General features: G+C 36.0%; 1 long non-coding RNA gene across 1 annotated transcript in view; it reads right to left on the bottom strand.

The window, feature by feature from the left end:
* The window catches only part of LOC306805754, a 444,702-nt gene that overhangs the window by 280,192 nt on the left and 139,358 nt on the right, over positions 1-25,152 (bottom strand). Inside the window, exon 3 of the long non-coding RNA XR_013775288.1 lies at positions 15,048-15,098. This is a non-coding gene — a long non-coding RNA (uncharacterized lncRNA). The remainder of the gene's footprint in view (positions 1-15,047; positions 15,099-25,152) is intronic.

Here is a 25,152-nt window from a genome sequence, read left to right as displayed (position 1 = left end):
AATTAAATTGAGGAAGGTTAATGACAGGTTTCAGTCATGATTGCAGTGACCATGATGAAGGAAAGGGGCAAGAGAATGACAATTTTAACAATTAAACCCCCTCAACACATTGCTTTAGCATTACTGCCACAACACAGTGAAATGCCACAGTTAATCAGATCAGTTACTGCCAATGCTCTTAACTAAGTTTTTGCGATTCCCCTGTTGGGATGTTCTACAAGATGATCATGTTCTTCATTAATGCTGAGTAAAGGTAGATGCTACACAAATTAGTATCCTTAATTGTTTATGGTTATAAATAGAGGAGATATTTGATTTTCATTCTAATTTTAAATTTGTATTATAAATACATAATACACATAAATCAAATCCCTGCTCCCCTATAAATCTCATTTTCCATAAAATAGAAGGCTACAAGCACCCTGCAGCCATGTTGTACCATGCAAGGCTTCCAGTAAACGCTGGAAGTATTTTGCTTACCTCACTAAATACCAGAAGCAAGTCTGTCACTAGATCAGTCAGCAACATCTTCTTGCTTCAAATACTTATTTCCTTGCCTCTATTAGGTTGTAAGCAAACATCTGACTGGTTGAAACCTCCTGCAGGGTCTCATCACATTTTAGGATTGGCCCTTTCTCCATATCAATAAAATTCAACCCCAATGTATTTCTAGTGCTATCACATCAGAGGAATAAATTATTCTATAAAGGGCTCACTTTTTGCTGTAGTATGCTCTCATGTCCCCACTGAGAAAAGGAAATCAAGAAGCCCAGGCTTGCAGAGGAATAAAGACAGTATTGGCCAGCAGTAACAGCATTAGATGTGGATGTACTAGACCCTAGTTCAAGTCACTGTTTCCTCTGTGCTTTGAGGAACGGAGTGGGATTATTTCTACAGGATTAAGAGCATTTACAACTACAACTCTAGGATATTTCAGAGCTAAACAACTAAAAGATTTTGGCCTATTTAGATACGTTAGTAACACAAACTTCCCCAAGGCAGAGAACTTCTTCAGGTTATACTAAAACTAGCAAAAAGACATAGGAAATAGAAAACATCTTCTACAATTTCACTTATCACTCATCATAAAAATTGCTATTAGCAATATTATTTACATGTTATATGAATATTCTGAAAACCAAGAAAAAAGCACCTTGTGTCAGGGAGGAGAACATGTGCCCCCATTAGCAGCAGGTGATAAGTCATGTATTGGCTGGGGACTGCTGAACTACAGTAAGGCTCTGGAAGATGCAGCAGCAAAGCTGCACAAGCCCTCAGTGCCAGCCTTGTGAGCTCACCCCCCTGCAGCAGAAATGTGTGCAATGGGCTCCTCGACATGGAGGCAGGCCCACACACCTCACTAGTCTGAAAATACTGCTGGGGACTATGGCAGGTGAGAGAAGATCTATCCCAACTCTGGAGAAGGGGCTTCCAAAAGAGGGGTAGTGCAGATCCTTTGGGGACTGCAAAATCCTAAACAGCTGCAACTGAAATCTATCAGAACACTTCTATCAGAACACTACATGAGTAAAAGTGGTTATAGTATTACGATAAATAGGAAGAGGAATAATTTGTATCATTTATGAGAATAATGTCTGATAAAGGTTGCTAGTCTCTTCTTTATATAGTAGGGGGGGAGTTGTGGCCTTTACAGTTTTACAGCTATTAATTTGAGGAAATAGGTAATGGAAAGGTTAATGAAAGGTTTTGATCATAATTGTGATGATGACCTAACAGAAAGCCAGGGAATCTTGCAATTAAAAAGGAAGACCAAAATTCTATTTATCCATTGCCAGAATACAAAGAAATGCCACCATTAATTATACACCACATTGATTACTAAAAAAGTTGTCATGTATCCCTTTGACACAACAATCACTTGAATGGTGGTATTATACCATTAGCCATCAATACTATCTCTCTACAACCTTCAGTTATTGGAGCCATATGCTATGGCTCAAAATGCTGAGCACATAGTTTGTGTAGACTTGAAGCAGAAAAATCTGATTGAAATCTGTGACTTGGATCTTTATCCTATAATACAGAGCAGAGCCCTCCTCTTTGTTCATAAAAATATGCACCTATAAAATAATGTATGTACTGTCTGCTGAATATTCTCTACTATTCATGAAGTTAAAATTAACTCCTTATTTTAATTGCTTATCAGTTCCATAAGCATAATTCCCATGATTTAACCTGCTTTCATGGGGATCTGCTACCTTTCCATATAGAACTTCACATTTTTATGAATTTTTTCTGTTTAAAATGTATATGTATGTAAATTATTATGCATCTGAGCCTTTCACATCAGAGGTACACTATAAATACTAAATCAACGTGAAAAACATCATGTCTGCTTTAACTTGACTTGATTATGTCTAAATATGAAAAAATAAATTAGCATTTTACTCTATTTTTAGTTGTCTTCATTGTATTATACTGTGTATTTGCTTCAAGTGTGTAGATTAGCACCTCTCCCAAATATTTCCTATAGGTTTATGCTAATAAAGTGTAACTTAAAACAACCCAAGGGAGTAGGAAGAGAAAGTCTAGATATCTAATACAGATGTTCCTTAACTAAAGGACAAATATGCTGGAAACCTTGGGATACTGAGTTTTATCTTCTCTCAGAACAGACCTACCTATTGCAGCTGGTAAATGTAGTACAAGTTGTGTTTTAAAAAGGCTGAGACAATACAAAGCTTTCTTCTAATTTAGATTACATTTTTGCTCATGTTTTCCATAATTTATTATTGATTACTCTTAGATTTATTACCTATATTTTAGCTAGTGATTCAAGCAATTTTAAAAATAAAGCAAATAAAGCTACAAAATGCTGCAATTCAGCAATTGTGCCAAAGACCATTTTTCTTGTCCATGGACGTGATTGACATAGGAATGTGACTCAGGAAGAAAACATTATTAATATGAAGAAAAGTTACAACTTTTGAATTATGTTGGCTTGCCTTGGAAGTAATTTCCTGGGTTATATCTGCATTGCATATTCTGATTAGTATATATAGATTCTCTTTACACATTTTATCTTCTTCAATAATTTTTCTAAATGCAGAAGAGGGGAAAATAAAGACATATTATTAATAAACAAGCAATTAAACAGGTTAGGGCAACAATGCAATGCTGGTCATTCAGGAACCCTGTGCTAATTTTAATTAGCTACTTTCCCTTGCTTTCAAATGTAATTAAAGCAGCTTAGTTGTGCTCAGTGATGCAAACCACCTTATTTAATCACTAACATTATTTCCCTGAACTATTAATGATTTTCAAAATGCTTGTTTATGCAGAATTAGAACAGTAATTATCTTACCAGTTAATTTTGTACCTTCACATTTCACACCTCGCTCAAACGTCATTCATTTACCATAGCCTTTCTGTCAAAACAAAGAAATGCTTGTTCTAAATGTGCTTCTGACTGCCAAATTGAAAGCCAAGTTTTGTAACACTAATAAAGTAGCTCCCAAGTGAAACAGGTGTAGTAATTTAGACCCTTCCTGTCTTAAGCTTGCACGTACATGCTATGTCTTTTCTTTATTAGCTTTAAAATGAGAGCTTGGTGTGCAAAATAAGCTATTTAATTCAGACTTGTGGAGCAGAATATAATCTTTAATTTAAACTAGAGCCGTAAAAAAAGGCCTTTAATTTTAACTGGCATGTGCGTGTGAATTTGAATTAATAATCCAGAAAATTGAAACTGTTTTGCTGCTGTTGCTGGATAGTGACTGTTCTTCACATGCCCTTAGTTTTCACTCACTCCATTTCTCTCTCCCAAGCTTTGCTAGTGCCTATTTCATGATGTTGCTGTCTTACAGAAAGTGAAATTCTTATAAAAAACAAAAAAACTCAGTTGATTGAACTCTTTCAAAAACATTTTGTTGAAAGAAATTCTTATGTCTGTATATTTCAGTTTACAAAAGGAATATAATTGGAATATTCATTACATCTATTTAAGGCAGAATTTAAATACACCATGAATTTATACTTCATAAATCATCAGATTTTTTCCCTGTTATTTCTTTTAGTGTAAGTTAACAACCAATTGTGGCCTTATAATCACAAAATACAAATGCCTTACAATCAGTAAATAACTCTTTCTCCTAACTCTTATGAGGAAGGGAAGTCTTCCTTATTACCAGGAAAACTAAGCAACTGCATAAAGTCATTAAAATAAAAGTGTGGCAGAACTAGAAAAGAGAAAACTCCATCCTTCAGCTACTCTGAACAGTCTCTGAGGTCTCACACACTCATCCCAAGTTGTGCAGAAAGTTCTGGAGGTGAGCACTAATAGCTGCTCTTGCAGGACATGGTTTGTGGACCATATGAGCAGCCTATGAAGGGTCATTCTGACTGTCCCCTCTTTGCCACATCAGACCAAACATCTGTACGTGTAATCCAATTCAATCCACACAACTAGAAGACAGCTAAAAATCCTCCCATGAGGCCTATTCTGTATACATTGCATCACATTGGATAGCACAAATACACATCTGGAAAAATTCCTTCTGAAGAAGAGGACAAAAAAGACTGAATTTGATGTAATGCTTGTACTGCTGACATAATTTTTTTACAGGAAACATAATTGCAAACAGAGCATAAAATCTCAGCTTTTAAAGGCTTGTTAATGCAATTAAATTTAAACACAGAAGCAGTGCCTTTGACCTCCACTGGACCCCTTTAAAGAGTAAAGTTACCCATGGAAGACAAAGGGATGGCTGGATGAACACCTAAGAGGCCAACAATAATTTTGCATGTGTTCATTAGAGGTACGGAATCACTACAGTCAAGATTTTAAATACTACATCACATTTTGGAAATATTCTTTCTAAATACATTATAAATCATCTAAGAGAAAGAAATCAATATGCAAAAAAACTGTTTTAGTCAAAAAGCCATATTTTGTTTAAAGTCTTTACATGTACCTGACAAAGTAGTCATATTTTAATATATTTAAATGTATTATATTTTTCCAGAGATTCTATAAATTTAAGACAGCTAAAATTATTTCAATATTTTCAGAATGCCCAAGATTCATGGTCTCCTGGCAACTAGCAATCACATGGCTGGAGAGGTTTTGGCCTACTGTTACAATGCTGTTATATGTTTGGTTGATGATTTATTCAAACCCAGTTGCAAACCTGCTGTTAGCTCCCTCATCGCTTTAATGCAGCCAGTCTACCATTCATAACTGTCAAGAACCAATTCATTGGGACTTGAGCTTATTAAGCACCCGAAGTGTGTGCTGAACATACACAGTTTTGTGCCTCAGAATGTGAATAAACACTACCTTTTCCATCCATTTGAATTGAGTCTCTGATGTTTTTAACACCATGCATTATTTTTATCTTGTTATCAGAATACTCAGCCATGAACTCCAAAGAATCCATTGTGCACAGCTGGGTGTTAGCAGGTGTCAGTAAAGCCTGGCAGCCTCGTGTCTAACAGGGTGCAGGCACAGAGGGAGAGGGTGGTTTAATACACTGTGCTTGCAAAAAGTTACTGTAGGCACAGAGTATGAGCTTTATAATATCATACAGAAACAGGAAGGACAAGCTCATGGATACAGCACAGTACTTGGAGAAACAATAATGGACTTACTTTCTTAAATACTGCTTTATTTGAAAGGAGAAAGATGGCTCTGGCAATTAAAGGAGTAATCACAGTGGATATTTACCCTATTGAGGACAATATATCAATTCTCTTGGTCAAACACGCCAACTGTATAAATAATATAAAGAGGAAATGGGTTTTGAAAATAAAATATTACTTAACAAGTTCATTTATATTTTAATCTAACTCGGTTAATCCAATAGTCTCAAAAAGGCATATTTGAATTGCAACTTTAATAGTTTTTCATGTTGAATAACATGGTAATATGATTTTTCTCCATTCTGTACACATAAAAGAACATTCTAAAATGTGTAGCCACAATTGCACAGTAACAGTGTGCATGATATTTAATGCTAGACTGGGAATAGAACTGGTTCAAGCCATTTGGTTTAAAACAATCATAAACAGCCATTTTAACATAATAATTCTGGTATAGTATGGTTTGCTTAAATTTTAAGAATTGAAGTGGGGGGAAAGATAACATTCTGAGCACTAATTTAATTTAAGTTAGGACTACTGTAGAATTCAAGTTCTGACCAAATAACAATTAAATAAATTTTGAGTTGTTTTTTGGGTTTTTTTTTGTTTGTCTTTGTTCTGACACATAGGACTCAGATTTCTTGAAAAGGAAATTATTATAAAAGTGTCAGCAAGAATAATTGGAGGGTCAAGAGGTTTTTCCTTGAGTGTTTGCTGATGTTGTGCCCATCCCATCAAGAATTTCAGAAGAGGAATAAAATGGCACTCTATCTTCTGGACAGCTTGATGTTTGTCTTTGCTGTCAAGCAAAAGGGGATGCCATTCTATTCATACTGAGAAGATTAGAATAATGCAGAAAGTATGACAGAACAATTCACAACCAGTCATATCACACGTTGAGGGGTCTAGACTCCTTTAGTACACAGAGACTGACACACAGGGCCCTAATGAATCAAAGTTGTTCACTAATAGCAAATGTAACTTCTTAACAGCTCTTCATGTTTTCATGAAGAATTTAACACAAATAATTTCTTAAAATTACTCAAAATCATCACAACATCAGTTAACTACACTACACCTTAACCTGATGCTGTGAACAGAATAGACCTCTGTGCACATTCAGGAGTGGCTACAACAGGACTATTCTGCATTGCACATGGGAGTCCTTGTGGGAAAAACCCTTCCAGAACTATTGGCAGAGTCACGGCAGAGGGGTATGAACGTATACGTACGTTATTAAAAAGAACAATTGCCCTAGAAAATTAATCATCATTCCTTTTCTACAAGACTTCCAGTTCAAATTCGTGGCTTTCTTTAACATAAACACAGTGGACATGATACTCCAGGCCGTTTCATTTGGTTTGTGGCAATGTAATGCAATGAAATTTAACTAGCCATTAACTGGCAAACATATACAGTATTTGGGCTTTACCTTTATTTAATCTTTAGAATTCTAAAGCTATTCTTCTGAATGCTTGCAAACTCTTCTCAACTGGTGTCAGCCAAAAATTTTTTATTCCTATCTGCTGCTGTATCATCAGAGTTGAACTGGATCCATGAGACACCTTGGGGAAGTTTGTTGTGTACATCCCCAAGTTACTAAACAAAGTATTGCTATCTTTGACTATTTTTAAACATTTATGTAAATGTTGCACTTAGCTTCATCCGGGTCATCATTTCTTACACTACAATCTCTATGTTTTAAGCATTAAAATGACATTTTAAAATATGGCGGGGGGTGGTTCATTTCAATCACAGAGCAGGTCACAGTTCTTTTGTGAATGAAGTAAGTAAATGTAAGTGAAATGAAAGGCAAGGGATCCTTCATCTGCCTTAAAAACTGATGAAAGAAGATACAAATTAAGAGGAAAGTGAGGTCATCAACAAGCAGAATGCCAGGAAACACAATGCCAAAGCCAACTTAAAAAATTGTCCATAAGACTAATCATAAACACAGCCAGTTAAATTTTCCACATAACTTTCAAAGGCAGGAGGACTACACAAGTCAGGTAACAGTAACTGTAGTAGTTTTGCCTTTATGTACAATCTGAACTCTCAATTCCCATAAAATATGTTTGTGTACTGGAGAAAAAAAAATAAGTTCTTCCCTTACTCTTCCAAACGTGAAAGACTAACAAGACAATTTGAATAAATTTTGAAGGTTTGGTTACTTAACACTGCTAGTTGTACATCAGAGCCTTGGGTTTCCACAGAGGCTCAAATACACACAAGGACTGAATCTCCTTCCTTTGTAGGAAACGCTCCAGAAAAGACACATTTCCCCCTTGCAGATCTCAGACAACACACCCCTAGCCTTTGGCTCTGCCTAGTTAGATTTTTCTCATGCATTCTCACTTTTCATCTATTCACAAGAAGGTGAGATTTTATTTACCAACTCAAGGCCCACAAAAGCAGTGTGACAGATTGCTAGTATTTCCACATCCTTCCCCATGAAAGAAAGACCTTAAAATGAACTTTTAATCTGTAAAAATATCTACCCCATTCTTTGCAAGCGTATTTCCGCATTTCTTTAAAAAACAGTATGCTGACATGAGGTTAGGTGTGAAAGAACATCAGGTAAGCAGAGCATAGTTAATACCAACTTTAAATATAAAGAGACTACCACAGCTCTGCTTTATTAAAAAGGAGAACTATATTTGGTCACCCACACATGATGGAGGTTAGGGAAGATTCCTCACTCAGGCAATTTCAAAGACAAAATTATGACAAATTTTTTCCAACTTCTACACAAAAATCCCAAAGAGACTAAACCATCCATCAGGGATGGAGGAATATTTGTCTACTGCCTGTACGTATCAAAGCAGTTTTCTTCATTAATGGAATGAACAATGAGAATAGAATCAGTGCACACATTCAGATGACATGGGACAGTTGGTTTGCCTGCTCCCTTGCAAAAAGGGATATTCAGCACCTCTGTTCACTGCTTAGGTCCCATTGGGAGAATGGATAAATGCTCCAGAGCACTTGTACAGGTCTCTCTCTCTGCCTTGTGCATTCAGCCTCCATGCTCAGAATCTCTGCCAGCTTAGATGAAACCCATAATATTTTTGTAACTATTGTGTTTTGACAGTGTCAGAGTTAAGTGATGTAATAGGTAGGAAGCAGAGAGCCTCATAAATCATATTAAAAGTTAAAGTTTCAGTGCAATAGCCAAAGGTGCATGAGGTAATGTATCCACAGTTCTCAATCACAGTCTCCTTTATTATGGCCTATTTCCACCAGTCTAATCTGAAATGAATGCATTAGGTTTTGTGTTCTTTGCACAGTTGCTGCCAGCATCACTCTGCCCTTCCTCCTGATTTCCTTGGTAGTTTGGGAGCCTAAGGGAGGGGTGGATTAAATTGGAAAATATAAATAACAAATCAAAAATTAAAATTGATTGGATAAACAATTTCCCTGTTTCTTAATAAGTGATTGATTTTTTAATCAATATTCATTATTTCTCAGAACATACCAAACTGTTTATTGAATAAATGAATGGTTGGAACTACAGTGACACGAAATCAAATAGGTGAACCAATTTCTTTAATAACATGGGCTGAACAGTCCACCTTATCTTACCTGGTTGAAACTAAAAGTCAGAAATTCAACACCATTGACTAGGTGATCCAAAAAAAGGATGCAATTTGTTTTCATGTTTGATACACACAGGTGTACAGCCACATGCTGATTTGTGCGATATTTCTAAATTGCAGTGGAAAGTTACTTTCTTTTTGATACAACTTTTGTGTTCTTTCTCACAATTCTTCATTAGTCAGCATACTGCAAACCTGAAATAAAATTCAGATCTGAAAAATGAGATCTGTAAAACTGTTCACTGTAAAGGCTTCAGGCATGGCAAATGAATTTCTCTAATAAGTTTTTATTCACTTGTATCAGATTCAGTAGTACACATATAAACTATATGCTACATCCTAGTATATACTTCAGACTATTTCATTTTTTTGGCATAATGTAAAAAATAATCTTTTGAGGCACAGAGGTTCTGATGTGGTTTTTTTTCAGTTGAAGAAAAAGCACTAAGGTATGAGATCTCCAAGAAATGTTTGCACATTTGTTTAAAACAAAAGCAAGGATATTAATTTGGTTCTACATAATACAGATCGTATCATTTACATGATCCTCAACACACAATTTTTTTCCAATATGTGGAAATATTTGACTTTCATTTGTACTCAGAATATACAAGATTTTTCTTATGAAAAAATATAAACTGTACTAATCAACTATTAATTAATATGTAGGATGCTTGCTTTAACATCTATTTTAACTTGTCACAATTAATTTGAGACCAAACAGCAATATAATTTCATTGCTCCAAAGACATAAAAGTATGGAATAACCTGGGCAATGAAAGGAATTGGAAAGATTGCAGTTTCAGTTTGTACACTAATTCTATGTGTTCTTTGTTGTGGAAATTAATTATACAAAAACCAAGTATCAATCTATTGTGCTATGTTGTCATCTGCAATAACACTAATGTAAGAAGAAGTTTCATTAAACTCACTTTTGTAGATCACAGATTTCTGCAAATGGTACAGGCCTATGGTAAAACCAGAAATATAACTTAAAATCTGAAACTTCAAATCTAATTTCACTTTCAAAGTTAATCTATCTTACAGAACTGCTTTCCAATAATAAAGAGGTAAATTTAGCTGTTAACACTAAAAATTGGCATTTTGAAAATATTAACTACTGAAATGAAGCTGTTTCCTCTCACAGTATATAAATATTCTGCAGAAATTCAAGTCCAGTCACCATCCTGTATAACACACATTTCTAGAGCATTCAGGACTATCTGGCAACATGAGTCATCATCACTGATCAAAACACTTTCCCCTAATTCCAAGCATAAAATCCCAGGCACTAATGCTCTGGATTTATTCACAGAGCTTTCAGCTCCCTTAGTCTGGCATTTTGCACCTCCCCTTTAATAAACATCTACATAAGCTTGTTAAGGTCAAGCTTCCCTTCAGAAATCTTAAAACGTGCTATTTTTCCAGTGTGAGCTCCCTTCAAATGTCTCGGTTGAGGCAATAGCTCGGCTATTGTGTGGAGCAGAGGCAGTTTGTGTCACAGTCATTGGCCAGGAGATGGTGGCAGAGAGCGGCTCTCCCTCAGCCCCTTCAGCACTCCTTGGAATCCTCAGAGACCCCAAGGTACTTGGGACACCTCATTATTGCAGCACAGCAATCTCCTGACGTGTGCCATCAACTTACTTTCTGTGGTTTAGGATAACATAACAAGCTCAAAACACTGCTTTACTTGCAGTTTGCTCAGTCAGATCTGGGCACCTGCACAAACACACAACAGGCTGGATGTACCCAGCTCTCCCTCTTCTGCTGAAGAACCAAGTTTCATGACATCAGTTTTGGTAGTGATAAAAATCAAACATTTTCTGGAGCCATTATTGCCTAAAATGTTAATGCAGTTTACTTTTTTCAACTGTGATCGATAGCTGGAGGAAAAGTGCCCATAAATTACTAAAGGCAAATACGATTCTATTAGCACTCAGGAGATTTTGCAACATTTGCCAGTCTGTTTTACTGGAAAAAAAAAATTAATTTGTTGAAAGCCTAGTTTTTTACCTGTCTTTGTCTTTCTTTGTAGAGGAGGGATATTTTTATCAGGAGTCATTTAGGAGGTGTAATTCTAATGTACTATAGCTATAGGTTTCAATTAATGTTCTACCTCTCTGTCAGCTTTACATTCCATGTTTTATGAAATCATTAACTATTGTCATGTTTCTATTATGATACTATTAGGAAATAAAGAGATGTATGTAAATGGAGATGTAAAATAAATGTATGACAGTTACTAGGAGCAACATCTGTGCACTATCATACGTGTTTACACTAATTTTCTAAAGATTGTTCCATTCATTACAGAGCATTGTTACTTGCTGTGGCACAACCCTTATTTCCATGCATTTAGGGATTCAAGCAAAGAGAGGGTAAATGAGAGCCTAATCAATACCACTTTTCATTTTGCTTCTAATGTGCTGCCTTTCTCTTTCTTTTCTTCATGAACAAATCCAAAAAAGATCCTGACATTACAGTCATAAAATGTAATTCTTCTGCAGAAACACAGACAATAATGCTCTCTGTATTCAGGCATATTGCATATTCTAATGGCATTTGGCTAAATTGAGTATGGATTTAACATCAAAGGCTTCATGAATTTTTCAAATGAGATATTAAAGTCAATATTTCAAGTGAAAGATATTTCAATTTAGTTGCATACACAACAATAAAAAACTTCTACAAGGCAGAGGTACTAGTGGCTATGGTAGTATTAGTTCATTCAGGAAATTATTAGTTTATAAGAAAATCAAACAGAAGGTTGTGATACAGCAATGACACTGAATAAATTAGGCTGATACACGTGAACATACCATATCTCTTGAAGTCTGAAGCAGAACTTGCTACTGGCATGTTCAGCCCTTCAAGCTGGGTTTTGTTTTGGGATATTTTACTTATTTATTTTGTCATTTCAAATGGTTCCACCTAGATTTGCATTCAGAACCTCAGAAATCTGCTTACGTTCATCTCTGAAATGGCTAGGCCTACTGTTTGCAAGAATCCTGTTTATTTTTTAATCTAAGTGCATTTTGCTCCATATTGTCAACGCTTATGCAACTCTGCTTCTGATTTCACACTGAGTTATGGAACATTCAGAATACTCAGTGCTCACAAATAGTCCACCAAGCTCTGACTACTTACATGTCCTGGCAGAAATAAAGGCTTGCAAACAAAACAACACAGAGTCAGGTCATTCTTTTCCTTTCCTGTTTTGGGCATGTGGAATGTAGCAAAATGCCCATTAAATCAGGGGGATGTAGTATTATGATGCTTTGACATATGCCTGAGGAACACATAAGTTTGTGTCACTATGGCTCCTGGGAGAGCTGGATGCCCTCCACACATGCACTCGTAGTGAGTATTTAGGCAGCTGCACTCACAGGGGCACTGTGCTACTCTGAGGCCAAAGACACCATTTGTTCATGCACAAATAGCAGAAGATGCAAGAAACTACAAATGTATACCACTGAAGATTAAAATGAACACTGATTTTACTACAAATTCTTATATTACTAAAAACTAATTATAATTGGGTACCAGGGGTAAATTACACTGATTTAAAACCTCGACTATCAGGTAGTTCAACAAATCACTATAAAGAATTCTGATCCTAAAAGCACTTCCCAAAAACTAGCAGGTTGCTTTTCTCTACAGTATTCACCCAAAGTGTTTACACTTACTGTGAGAGTTCTTCAAGGAGTCACAGAGAAAACAAAGTTGGTGCTAAACATTAAACTGCTAGGTCTGTTTCTACCATGGCTGCAGGACTGATAGCAAATGCTGATCGGTTACTCAGAACCAAACAAAGCTAACAGCCTTTGGGAAACACTTGCAGAGACTGAGGCAGGCCATCCTTGCCCCATTCAAATGCTACCTAACTTGCAGCACTGGTCTTGGTGTCCTAGACAGCTCTTTGTTCGCCCCTAGGGCTTTTCTGAAGTTCAGTGTTCAAAGTGCTATAATATTTCCATAAAATGAGAAGTGCCACCATCTCAAAGGCAATCAATCAGGGATTCTTCAGAAACAGTACTCCTCAGAAAAAGTATTTCTTGTGGTAACAAAGGTAAGGTTGAAGCCTTGTATAGATAATAAGATCCAATAATAACTAGAATTGTATTTTCAAAATTGCCTCTGGGGCTGGGGAATATGGTTTCCTTTTCTTCTGTTTTGATTTCTGGACATGTCTGAGATTGTTCTGAAAACTACAGCTCATGCTTAGTGAGGCAGTAGTACATCCAAAAACTTCCAGTGGAAATTATTGAAATTTTGATTATTTTTATTACATAAAATGACACTGTTAAGAGGAAAGATTCCCCCATGGTGTCTACTCAATCTGAGAATAATGTTTAAGGAATGATTCTCTGAATTGAATAATTTCATATTTTGCTTGTTGATTATAGGGATGCACATAAAGTTAAGAGTACATCTCTCGCCAGAACTGTGTCAAAAATGAGAGCTCAAATCCTTCTTTAGAGCACTACTAAATAAACAAGGAATATTTGGAACTCAGATCAGAAGAGGAGACCAAACTGCAGGATTTGATCTTGGACAACCAAAAGCTATGTCAAAACCAAAATCATTCATATATCATGCTGTACATACCTTTTGTATTTAATGTAAGGTTTTATTGAAAACATATGAGTAGATTAACCATAGAAATAAACTGAAGAGATTGTGCTACCTAAAATATGCTTTTGACTCTCTATTAACTGGTGATAATCTGAATTGATCCGCATTGCAATTCCATTGCAGATTTTGCTGAAATTAAGATGCATGACAAGGAAACTACAGAAAAAGCTGATTTAAACAGGTATTTCACATTAACTCAACAATATATGCAGTGCATAACACCTTTCATGGGAGTTCAAGTGTTCTACCTAATTCTTTGCAATTTCATTGTTGCTATAAATAAGGAGTAATTAAAGTCCAGTTGACAATCACTTGGTTTTCTCTAATTTTTCTAAAATTTTCTGATTTGCTCTTGAACTTTTCTTTTTGCTGTAGTCTAAAGAAGAAACTGTAACTATGTAGTTAGACTGAAACTCATGGCATGGGAAGGGAGGTTACATTTTTTGGATCTACCATTATTACAGCAGGAGCAAGCACAGCTGCTTTCAGACTTTTTAATGCATTCTGTAGGGAATGAAAGCCTTGAAAAGGATGGTGCTTGGGTGAATTTCCTCCCCCTCCACACAGCAAATGGAGCTGGCAATCCACCAAAGCCCCAAACACAATGCTCCGGCACAGTCTGGCAGAAGAATGTGGCACTTGATTAAGAGGAAAATAGTGCTTTTGGGGCACTGCAAAGAAGAGGAAGATCCATGAAGGATGAAGAACAGAAAGGTGGGAAATGTGTGTTTGACTAGGTGAAGAAATGATCCCTGGATCACACTGTAATGCTTTTTTCTTTCTACTTGTTTTAGGCCAGGGCTACAGCATTAGCTCTCTGTCTAGGTAGAAGTAAGATACTCTCAACAGATTCTTTAGTCTATATCTGGGAAATGCATTTTTAATGAAGTGTTAGGTCGTTCATAGCACCTGTGACAGTCCTCCAAGCTGAGGTGAATTTTGTATGTTTTTACAGAATGGCAAAGCAGGAAATAACTTTTAAAAACTCCTTAGTCAGTAGAAATCAAAATAAGAAGTTACATGTAGGTCACCTAAAAAGCCTAAAGAGCAATCAAAAATCAAACTGTTTACCAGATACACAAGAATAGCAACATCCTCAGTACAAAGTATAATAAACAAATTCCTCTAGTAATGTGAACTAGACAGATGCTTTCTCCATCAACTCAGTCCATATTCTGAAAGCCACACAGGATCAACGAAGGCAACAGAACTTACCCAACTTCAATAGTTCAGCGATGAGCTCTGTGTGTTTGTCCACTCACCTCTCTGGAAAAAAGAAGTGTTACATGTCAGGAATGAGTCCAGTAATTATCTTCTAATGCAGGAGCAATGCCAGCAATATTCTGGTAATGGCAGCATTAATGCTAAAAGTTTACATTTTCAAAAGTAAAAACATTCACAGACACAATCTGGATATTTTAACTGTCACAGACCTCAGCAATCTGATATTGCTCAGCCTTGTGGCCAAGGCATTAAGCCACTGGTATCTATCTGCCACAGAGAAGAACAGATCTCAGCACTTCCCTAATAAACTCAATAATTAATCCACCAAAATTTGAAAAACAAGAGCCATGTCACTATTAAAAAATAGGAAACAAAAGAATTACTCATTTTGCTAAAAATAGATAATGAAAATATTGTCTACTCTATGGTAAGGCCAGAAAACAACATAAAGCTGTGAAGTTCTACAGTAATTCAAATTCTTTGAAGTCATTATAAATCCCAGTGAATAACTTTAATTCATTTACTTAGTCAATCATTTAAGTTACCTGTCAAAACAAAGCAAAACAAAGCAAAAAAAAAAAAAAAGGCAACAAGTTCATGTCCACATAAAAAGTACAAAGCATCTACTATATGAGTGTAATCAAATGCAGGTTTGTACCAGAAATATAAATAGTACAGATTGGAAAAATACTTCAATAATGAAGTATTTCATGCAATTCCAAGGAAAATTAGATGAACGACTGAAAAGGATAGAAGTGTACACAATTCATTATATAGAATATGGTAACACTTGGCTAAAAGAAGAGTGGAGTTCCTCACTTTAATGAGCACAGTCTTTGCTCACAAATTAAAAATAAACAAATAAAAAAGATACGAGTATGATCTCACTTGCTGGCAGTCGATCAAACCACAATTTGTCCCAAGAGTTGGGAAGCCACTGCCTTATAACACATCAAGAACTCCTGCTTATTGAACTGATCTGTGTACAGTCTGACTCCTTTTCTGTCTACAGCAATTGTTTTTCTATCAAAACATTAGGTTTATGGAAATGACAACTTAATGGTTAACTGGGAACATAGCATGATATTTAAATGGTCACTTCGCTTCGGAGTGTCACTGTACCCCCACTGAATAAAAGTAGGTTTCCTTTTGCTGAGGGTTGTACAGCCAGTCCAATCTTAGTGCAATGCTGCTGATGTTAATAGCAAACTTGAATAGCTACACACAACAGTTTAAATCTCTAACATACATATATTACCATAACTAAACCCAGCACTTCTCATTAATCATACAATGGCATGCTTCTTCATTTACAGCCAGCTGATTAAAATACAGATATATTGTCCTGAACATCACAGAAATCATAGGCACCCAGCCATTGTTTCAAAACAGTGTTTTCTCAGCCTTGTTTCACTACTCAGCTACATATTGATGATTACAAAACTTATTAAAGATTCCAGAATAGAAATGGACAAAACCACATCCGAATTAAGAGACTGAAGGGCATAAATTTTCTGCCACAACAAGGATAAAGCTTCAGGTAGAAAAGGCCTACTTCAGTGTCCTCCATCCTACTACTGCAGCATTTCAAATATCAAAAGAAACTAATTTGAATTTTTGATAAGGAAAACCTGAAAATAGCTTGATATGCTATAGATACACATCTGTAGGTTTACATTTTTATTTACATGAGTCCAAACACCTAAAAATGCTTGAAAAACAGGCTATGCTGAAAACAAACTTATTTCTTAGAGAAAGGGTCAATAATCTACAGATCTTAAGTCACTTATCTTCCAAGTCTGTTTGAATCTCACGAGAGCTCTTACTGAAAGGGAACAGTTAAGACCCAAAGTACAATTTCTGACCTACATCTTTAAACAAATCGTTTACTCAGGGATTGTAACTCAATTCAAGTATATAATTTTGGAATATTTTTCAGAAGGGATGCAAAGGATGTATCATTAAGCTCCTAATTCTACAAACAGGCAAAAATTGGTAGTCACAGCTTTGGAAGGTGGTTTGGGCAGGCAGAAACTTCCAGTGTGTAGAGGAATGAGTGTTTCTTTGCCTATGTTTCTGAAATGTATATGAAAGATAAGAAAGGAGCTTACAAATGGAGATTTTTACCATCAACTTGTGAGAGGCTGAAGAGTGAAAGATTTCAGAGACAATGAGTTGTGGGGAAAGAATGAAAGAGGCTGAAATGGAAGTTTTTACATTCCCTTGAAATAGTCTGTTGTTTATTCTCTTCATTTATTTCTCCTACTGTGTTCTTTTCATTACAGAACACCTTTTAGAATCTTTTTTCTAGAGATTATTTTAAAATTTGGTACCCTTGATATTCAGTTTTATTTACTGAATCTCTTACTGCACAAATACTGAATATATTTGCTAGTTATGAACTTACAGCTGCCTATTCCACAGGTTCATTTTTAAAGCACTGTTTTCCTACAGGACAATTTGGCCAACAATTAAAAAAATAATGGGGTAGCAAGGGTACTTCTTACATAGAGTCCTTAAAATTCAATGCTGTACTTTACAAAGATTTCACAAACTTTTGAGAATATACCTTATGACTATTGCTGCACTTACCCATACAGACAGCTGGGAAAAATCAACATAGGCTGTTATATAGAACAATTTGCAGATACAATTTCCAGCTAGACTGAAGCAGATTTGATTATAAAAGATGGAGCTGAAGATAACCTGTTTTATTAAATTTTGCTAGTTCTATAAGCTAGTTGAATGGCCATGAAATGTTTTCAATAAAGAAAAATCCACATATGCAAAGGTAGCATTCTGGCAATGGACTTTGAATATTTTGTGATGGAATATCTAAAAAGCTGTCTCACTACCAAAAGCCACTTCCAGTCTTTTCTGTATACCACTGCCATCCAGTCACACCCTTCATCCTTCGGGATTCATCATTCACTAAATCCTATTTAAAGCCTTAGAAGCCTGTGCATCAGAGAGTCACTTCACCACTTACCCTGCACCATCAGACCCCTACAAAAACAAGTAGCAAAGCCAGTGGATGACATCAATGCCCTGTCTGGTAAGTGTCTCTATTTTAAAAAAGAACCAAATCCAACCAAATTTCATGCATGGAAATAACAATAATAATAACAACAACAGCAATAATCATCTTGTGTGTTATCTACATAATCAATGGTGACCCACAAAAATAGAAATGTTGAATTTATCTTTCATCCACAGTCCACTTTTAACAATTAGAAATATCATTTGTTTATTAATAAATTGAAAAGCAAAAAACAATGTCTGTCCATTACCCACCCCGATAAACTCACTCTGTGGAAACAACTGACAAGAAGAAACACAAACAGCACATGAAAGATCCCATGGGAGACTGGGAACTGCATGCCTAATTCTGTCTGGGGATGCAGTACTATATAGCAAGAGCTACACAGTGTAAGAATCTTGTACAGAATGGATTATTTTATATTATTTCTAAAGCACCATAAGGAGTCTTGCACGCCATCAGACAAGATTAGTGATTATTCCTCTAATACTCATTGCCTACCAGTGCATATACACTGCTACATATTTATTATAAGCTACATGTTTACAGTTATAATTTATGTACATATTTCCACAAATTTTATTGAAGAACAGCATTTTGCTGTGAATTGAATGCAAAACCAGGAACCAAGAGCTTCTCTGTTCTAACTTTCACTTGAGTAATAGGTTCTTGAGTTTGCAGCCTTCAGCAAACCACTTCCTGCACTTGTAAAATGAAGATATAAACCCTGCTTGCTTACCTAGAGGAGGATACTGGAAAATTATTTGGCCTTCACAACCAAAAGCCAAGTCTGACAAATTCACAGTGAATTTGGCAAGGAAATACTGCACAGTGCAATGCAACCCCAGTGTTGCTTTGGCACCCTATGGCATTTTCCCTGTATGCTTTCCAGGCTGAGTTTAAGTTTCTGTTTGACTTCCAAACCTGCAGACAGTTATGGCTGTTAAACTACAATCACAGAATTTGTCTCCCTGACTTCGGGAGGATTAATTAGATGCCTAAAGGTAAGGAATTAACCAAATGCTTGTAGAATTAAGGCTTCATTTGGTGAAGGGCCAATTTTCCCAATTGATAATGTATAAGTAAAAATAATGCCTAATTTGTTTCCATTACTAATGCTTTATATACTATATAATTGGAAGCAAATTAGCAATTTATTTTAAATTGTTTACGTACAAATCTTATTTTCTTTAAAAGTAGAAATCAACGGCTATTTCTCTTGTAATTTGATGTTGTCGTCACATATTACAAAGACTAAGCATATTTCAAATTATCTATGTATTTAAGTAAAACATTTGACAAAACACTATCCAACAGAAATAAAACCAAGTAAATAATAATCAAATGTAATTCCATGTTTTTATTAATCTAGAGCAGTTTCATATTTGATGCGCATACAAGAATTTTAAAGAACTTTTGTAAAAAATATTTTGAAGATACTGCTTGTACTCTCCATAAAAATTACAAGAAAATGGTTCATGTAACTCACAATGTTATTAAATAATATATATAGTTAACATTACTTTTGTGAAATAGTCACCATGTTCCTCAAAACAACCTGACCCTTTCTTTTCAACAGGAACTAAAAAAGTCTCATGAATATAAGTTAAAACTGATTGTCTCAGAAATTACTCCATGAAAATTAATGACTGATAGTAAAGTGTTAAGATCTTATATTTGTGAAACATGACACAGGTCATCAGCCTTGACTGAGCAGTAGGTGTTGTCAACTTCTATCCTGTGATGATTGAAGTTTGTCCAGGAGACACAATTCTCTGTTAAATCCTTACCACTCCTTCACAGAAGACATTAGTTTACATAGAAATTATTTGCAAGAATACAAATTACCTCATTTGCAGCCAAATTAGGAATGAAACAAAATTTAGCAACTGTGAAATAGTTGCTCCTCCCCAACCATATAATGGTTGGACATATTAATATACATGGCTTTCTCTCACTTGGGGGATTCATACCAGTCATGAGATTTTTGATATTACTTGCATTTTTCAAAACTCCCTAGAAACGGTGTTCTTAATTTGAAAGATAATATAAAGAATTTCATCTGTTAACATGCTCCACTCCTCAAAATGCAGTGGCATAAACACTAATGTCCAACATACTGCAAGTGGGAGGTAACACTGAATATTCTGCTTGGTAGAAGTCAGGCTGCCTAAGGAACACTCTTCCATGCAGTTCTGGATCCAAGTAATTCCAACATTGTCTGTTTTCTAAGAAGACTAGATCCTTAATGGAAAAGCTGCTGCTAGCTATGTGTTCATTAGACTTGGAAATGGAGAGTCACTCTTCTAGCCTGGAGCCAGAAGGTGGGCTATCTTGGAGGCAGGGTTGATAGCTTTTGAATACCAGATGAAGTCTATAGATACAAGACTGGTGTCAAATGACAAGAGCCTTAAGCAGATGGATGACAGTGTGTGTGCACTATAGGCTGTTGTTAATTTACTAGCTAGAGATAATGCTTCTATAAAATTAAAAATGAGTCACTGGAAAACAGCCCGAGAGGCCATAGCCTGCAGATTTCAGGCCTCCTGGCAGGCCTGCTTTGTGGGGGTATGTTTTTATAGAATTATGAAAATTAAAATTGCATGTTAGAGAGAAAGAAAATGTAATTGTTTCTCTTACTGGCTATTTAAGCTATTCATAGTTTGGATTTGTAATTCACAAGTATATATTCAGTAAAATGGAATAAACTAGTCATAGAAACTCATAGACAAGATACACATGAGCAATGGCAAACATATATAATATTAATGAATTTTCAAGTATCAAGATGTGAAGTTTATGTCTGGAACTATGCTTTCATAATTTTAGCATGACCATATACAAAGTCTCTCCTTTTCACTATTGCTCTGCATAGGATTTTTCACTGCTATTGAGTTATGTTGGAAATAACTTTTCCTCTGCTTTTGTCTTGAAATGAAAATTTCATGCCATACTTATTGCAAGACTGTCAATAGATTTATGTATGATAACATAGATAAGGCTGTCTCATTGTTTCCTTGCTTCAAATGTAAGACAGGACATCAGATTCAATGTAAAATTTTTTTGAGTCCATTTTGATAAAGATGCAACTTTATTGCCAAAGGCAAAAAAGGGAACTGTAAAGAATAACAACACAGGTCTCAGAATGGTTCCCATGCTATCATTTACTGGGAGAGATGCTACTTACTATGCTATCTAGAACTTCCTGGGCCACTCTAGACCATATAATCTTAATAAAACAGTGAAAAATTCAAACAATCTGCCACCCAGAGAGGCTGGATCTACCTGTGCATGTAGACAAAACTGTTTTTGATCCCTACATGTATTGATGAAAGGCCCTAAAACAATTAAGCCCACTGCCTGACAGCCAGATTCCAAAAGGTGTGACAAACATGCTGTAGAAAACACTTAGACAATTCCTTTAATATTCTCATCTATCCACTGCAGAAGAAACAATGCCTTACAATTTCTCAGTACTTTTTGCCCCTACCATTGTTGGTCCTTTGTATACCATTACCCCTGGAATCCCAGTTTAAAGACACAAAAGGAAGCACATGATAATGACAAAGTCAGAATAAACCAAACCTTGTGATGCCCATTCAGGGTTCACATGGTTCTTAATCCACAAGCCCAGTGAGCTGATGTAGAAAGCTGGCTACACTGTTCCAACCCATCCTGCACTGCCTCAGCACCATTGAGTTCAGCAGTGAGGGTAGAATGAAATATGACATATGTAAACGGATGTTCTTCAAAGTTTATAAAGAGATGAGAGGAAGAAAGGGGAACAATATGCAGACAGTGAACTAGTTATCCTGAATAATATACTACAATCAAGGTCACATGTAAATATTTGTGTACATAAATACATAATACTGCCCATGCAATATTGTCCTGATTCTTTTCAGACATTGACAGTGACAGAGGCATCTCTGCAGCAATAGACATTTTTCAGCTTTAGAAAACTTAAATACAAAAGTGTCTACCATGGAGACTTTAGTCACAAACACATCCAAGTATTACAGTGCAGCACCTCTCATTTCCACTTGAAGGTGAAAGGCTGACTTTACAAAAAAGTTTCTCTTTTTTCAGTCCTATGCAACACCACCTGTCTCATCAGCAGGACCACTCTAAAGGGATGGGCCTCAAGGCACCTCAGTCCCAAGATTCTCCATGCCTCATTCTTCATCCACGCTGCTAGTAATGTACCATCACTGGCACAGTTACACCTGAACACTCTGGTGCTGCCAAACACCTGGCTTTATTTTCCACTGTCCAAATGAAAAATAAGCATAATCTGCTATTTGAGGATACAGCAAATGAGGGAGTTCATGACAAATTGTGTTGGTTTATGCAGAATAGTGATAATAAGATACAAATGAGAATTTTTTGCTTAATGAATAATACTAATCACGTTTCAACAAATGCTGTGCCCTTCTAATTAGAGAGAATGCATAAAATCAGCTTAATTTATTTGTGACTAGTTATACATAGTTTAAATATTTACTAGAGATTTACTCTTAACATTTGAAATTATTTTAAACAGCTCTTGCAGTAAAAGCAGACCTAGTAATGTAAAAGAAGTTACAATTCTAACTTCTGCCCTCCTTTTCGTTATGTAGCGTGTGATGTATGCCCTCAGTTTTCAAGATGCAAGAGAAAGGATATTATTGATTTACATGCTAATTCTCCAACTGTTACTAATTTTCTTGATTCCTGCTTCCAAAGTTGCACTTCCAACATTCATCACTGTAGTACACTAGAGGGGCTGAGCATCTTTTTCAATAAATTACAGGAACTATGACTAATTATAGTGATATTAACTATGCAAAGTAATGTGTAACTTAAAATGGATACGTTTATCATTTCAAATTATGCTTTTGATTCTTGATCGCCTAATACATGGTTGCTTTTCATTTTTTTATACAGATTATGAACTCTGCTATATTTTTAAAAAAAATCTGTTTCAGAGATATAGGCATACCTCGTGAATTTGATGAATGGAAACAAATCATTTACATCTCATGTAATGCCTAGTGGGTAGAGGACAAGATTAATACCAAGGGCAAGTAGGACCAAATCCTGATTGTTACAGCAAAGCACTGAGGATTCAGTTTGAACAGTGCCATCAGAAAGCATTTGGATTTGTACCCTATTCTTTATGTTTTCCTAATGCTAGGAATTAATAGTGCAAGTTGCTTGGCAGCAGCATCAAACAGCCAAAGCAAAAACAAGTTCAACTGACTTTCAACAGTAGGAAAGTATATTACAAAGGTTTAAAATAAATTTTAAAACAATGGCAGTGCAGTTGTACATGTGTAAGAACTCTGCACAGCAGCAGGACTTTCTAGCAGCACCATATTGTTGTAATTCTCCTTCCACCATGGAAGAAACCCAGCCTCTGTCTTCTCAGTCATTTTCCTATTACCTAGTATTTCATGGCAGAGATATACAGCTCTTAGTAAGCAAACCAAATTCAGGAATAACATGGACTGGTATGTTGCGGAGACATTGCAGAGAAACTAAAGCAGTACAGATGGACAGTGCCAAATTTCTATACAGAATCTACATAAAGTAACAACCAAAACCAAAGAGTTGGGACAGATCCTTCCATGGCTGAACTATGTCAGAACAGTCTAAGGGGTATTCTTTTTTAAAAAAAACAAAACATGCAGACATCCCCAGTGGTTTATCAGAGGAACATCTGGACTTTGGACCTCTGCCATTACTTCCCTGCTTAGCCAACACATCCACTTGTTCTGAGTTTTGGGATGGGTGCTCTTGTGCTTGCACGATGCCATCATGAAAATGCGTTACCTTTCCTGGGCATGTTTCCACTTCAGCATTGCATCACCTGACCGCTAGTTTTCTTAAAGTTGACTCTCCTGAGGTCCAGAGATTTCAATCTAGAACTCTCCTTCCTTATTTCTCTCAGTCTATTGAACTCCACTATATCATGGTCACTACAAGCCATGCCTATCATTAATTACCAAATCATCAACCAAACCTTTATTGTTAGTGGGCAGCAGCAGATGCAGCTGTGAATCACCCCAGCTGGCCCTTCCAATATCTGCATCAAGAAGTTACACCTGACACCCTCCAGAAATCTTTTTGTCTCCCAACATCTGCCCTTTCATCCGATGTCAGTTCTTCCAAGGGCAACGGAAGTGTAAACTGATGTTGTCTTAATTAAAATGCCTTCCAAAATTATATAAAATTAGGGTATTTCAGTTATGCAGTTTTATAAGTCTGAAGTGAACCTTTTGCATATATTTATAATGGCATTTTATGGTGACCTGAAGTGCTAATCTTCATCCCACTGGACAATAGGCAATAAGTTATCTTATGATGCAATGAAACATCATTAAAAAGCTTCAGCACTATTGCACAGCAGAGCAAATCAGGCCAGTACATCATTCAAAGAACAATAGAAAACACAGGAAGTACTACCAAAGAGTTCAGAGGTAAATATTTACATTCCTATATCTACAAAAGAGCTGAAAAACTAGCACAATATTTTGGAATATTGGAATATTTGGAATTTGGAATAAGCTGGAAAGGTTTGGAAAAAAGTTTGCTGGGTTATCATCACAACTGGATCTCTGATTTCTTGAGGTTGAGTAAGTACTGTCTAGTACTTCTAACCTATTGTTACTAATATTTCCAGGTCTCCTTTCTTCTCATCTTTGCTGCTCTGGGAATAGCTGGGTCAGCTGACTGTCAGTTTGGTGTTTCCATCTGCACAACCCAAGTCTTCTCATCAGCAGAAAAAAAAGCTTCTAGTTGTGACCTGGCCATCACCAACAGCATAAAAACATAAATCAACCCCATTTCAATGCTACCCTCTTGTGGCAGAGCTGTTTGTCCTTTATCTCAGCTTGGTATGTGAGATGAACACTCACTGAAGACTTGGCTCTTAGAAACTATGTCAGTAACCAGGAAGGAAACCTTCTTCTCTTAAGAGCAAATGAAATGCTCTTCCCAGAGGCCTTTAAGAAATGCCTTTCCTTCTACACAACTTCCAGGAGAGTTCCTGACATTCCAACCTGCTGATTGTAT

Source organism: Erithacus rubecula (genome assembly GCF_903797595.1).
Source record: "Erithacus rubecula genome assembly, chromosome: 10".
NCBI classification, from domain to species: domain Eukaryota; kingdom Metazoa; phylum Chordata; class Aves; order Passeriformes; family Muscicapidae; genus Erithacus; species Erithacus rubecula.
The sequence above is the reverse complement of the archived record's forward strand: the minus strand, read 5'-3'. Positions and strand labels throughout refer to the sequence as shown.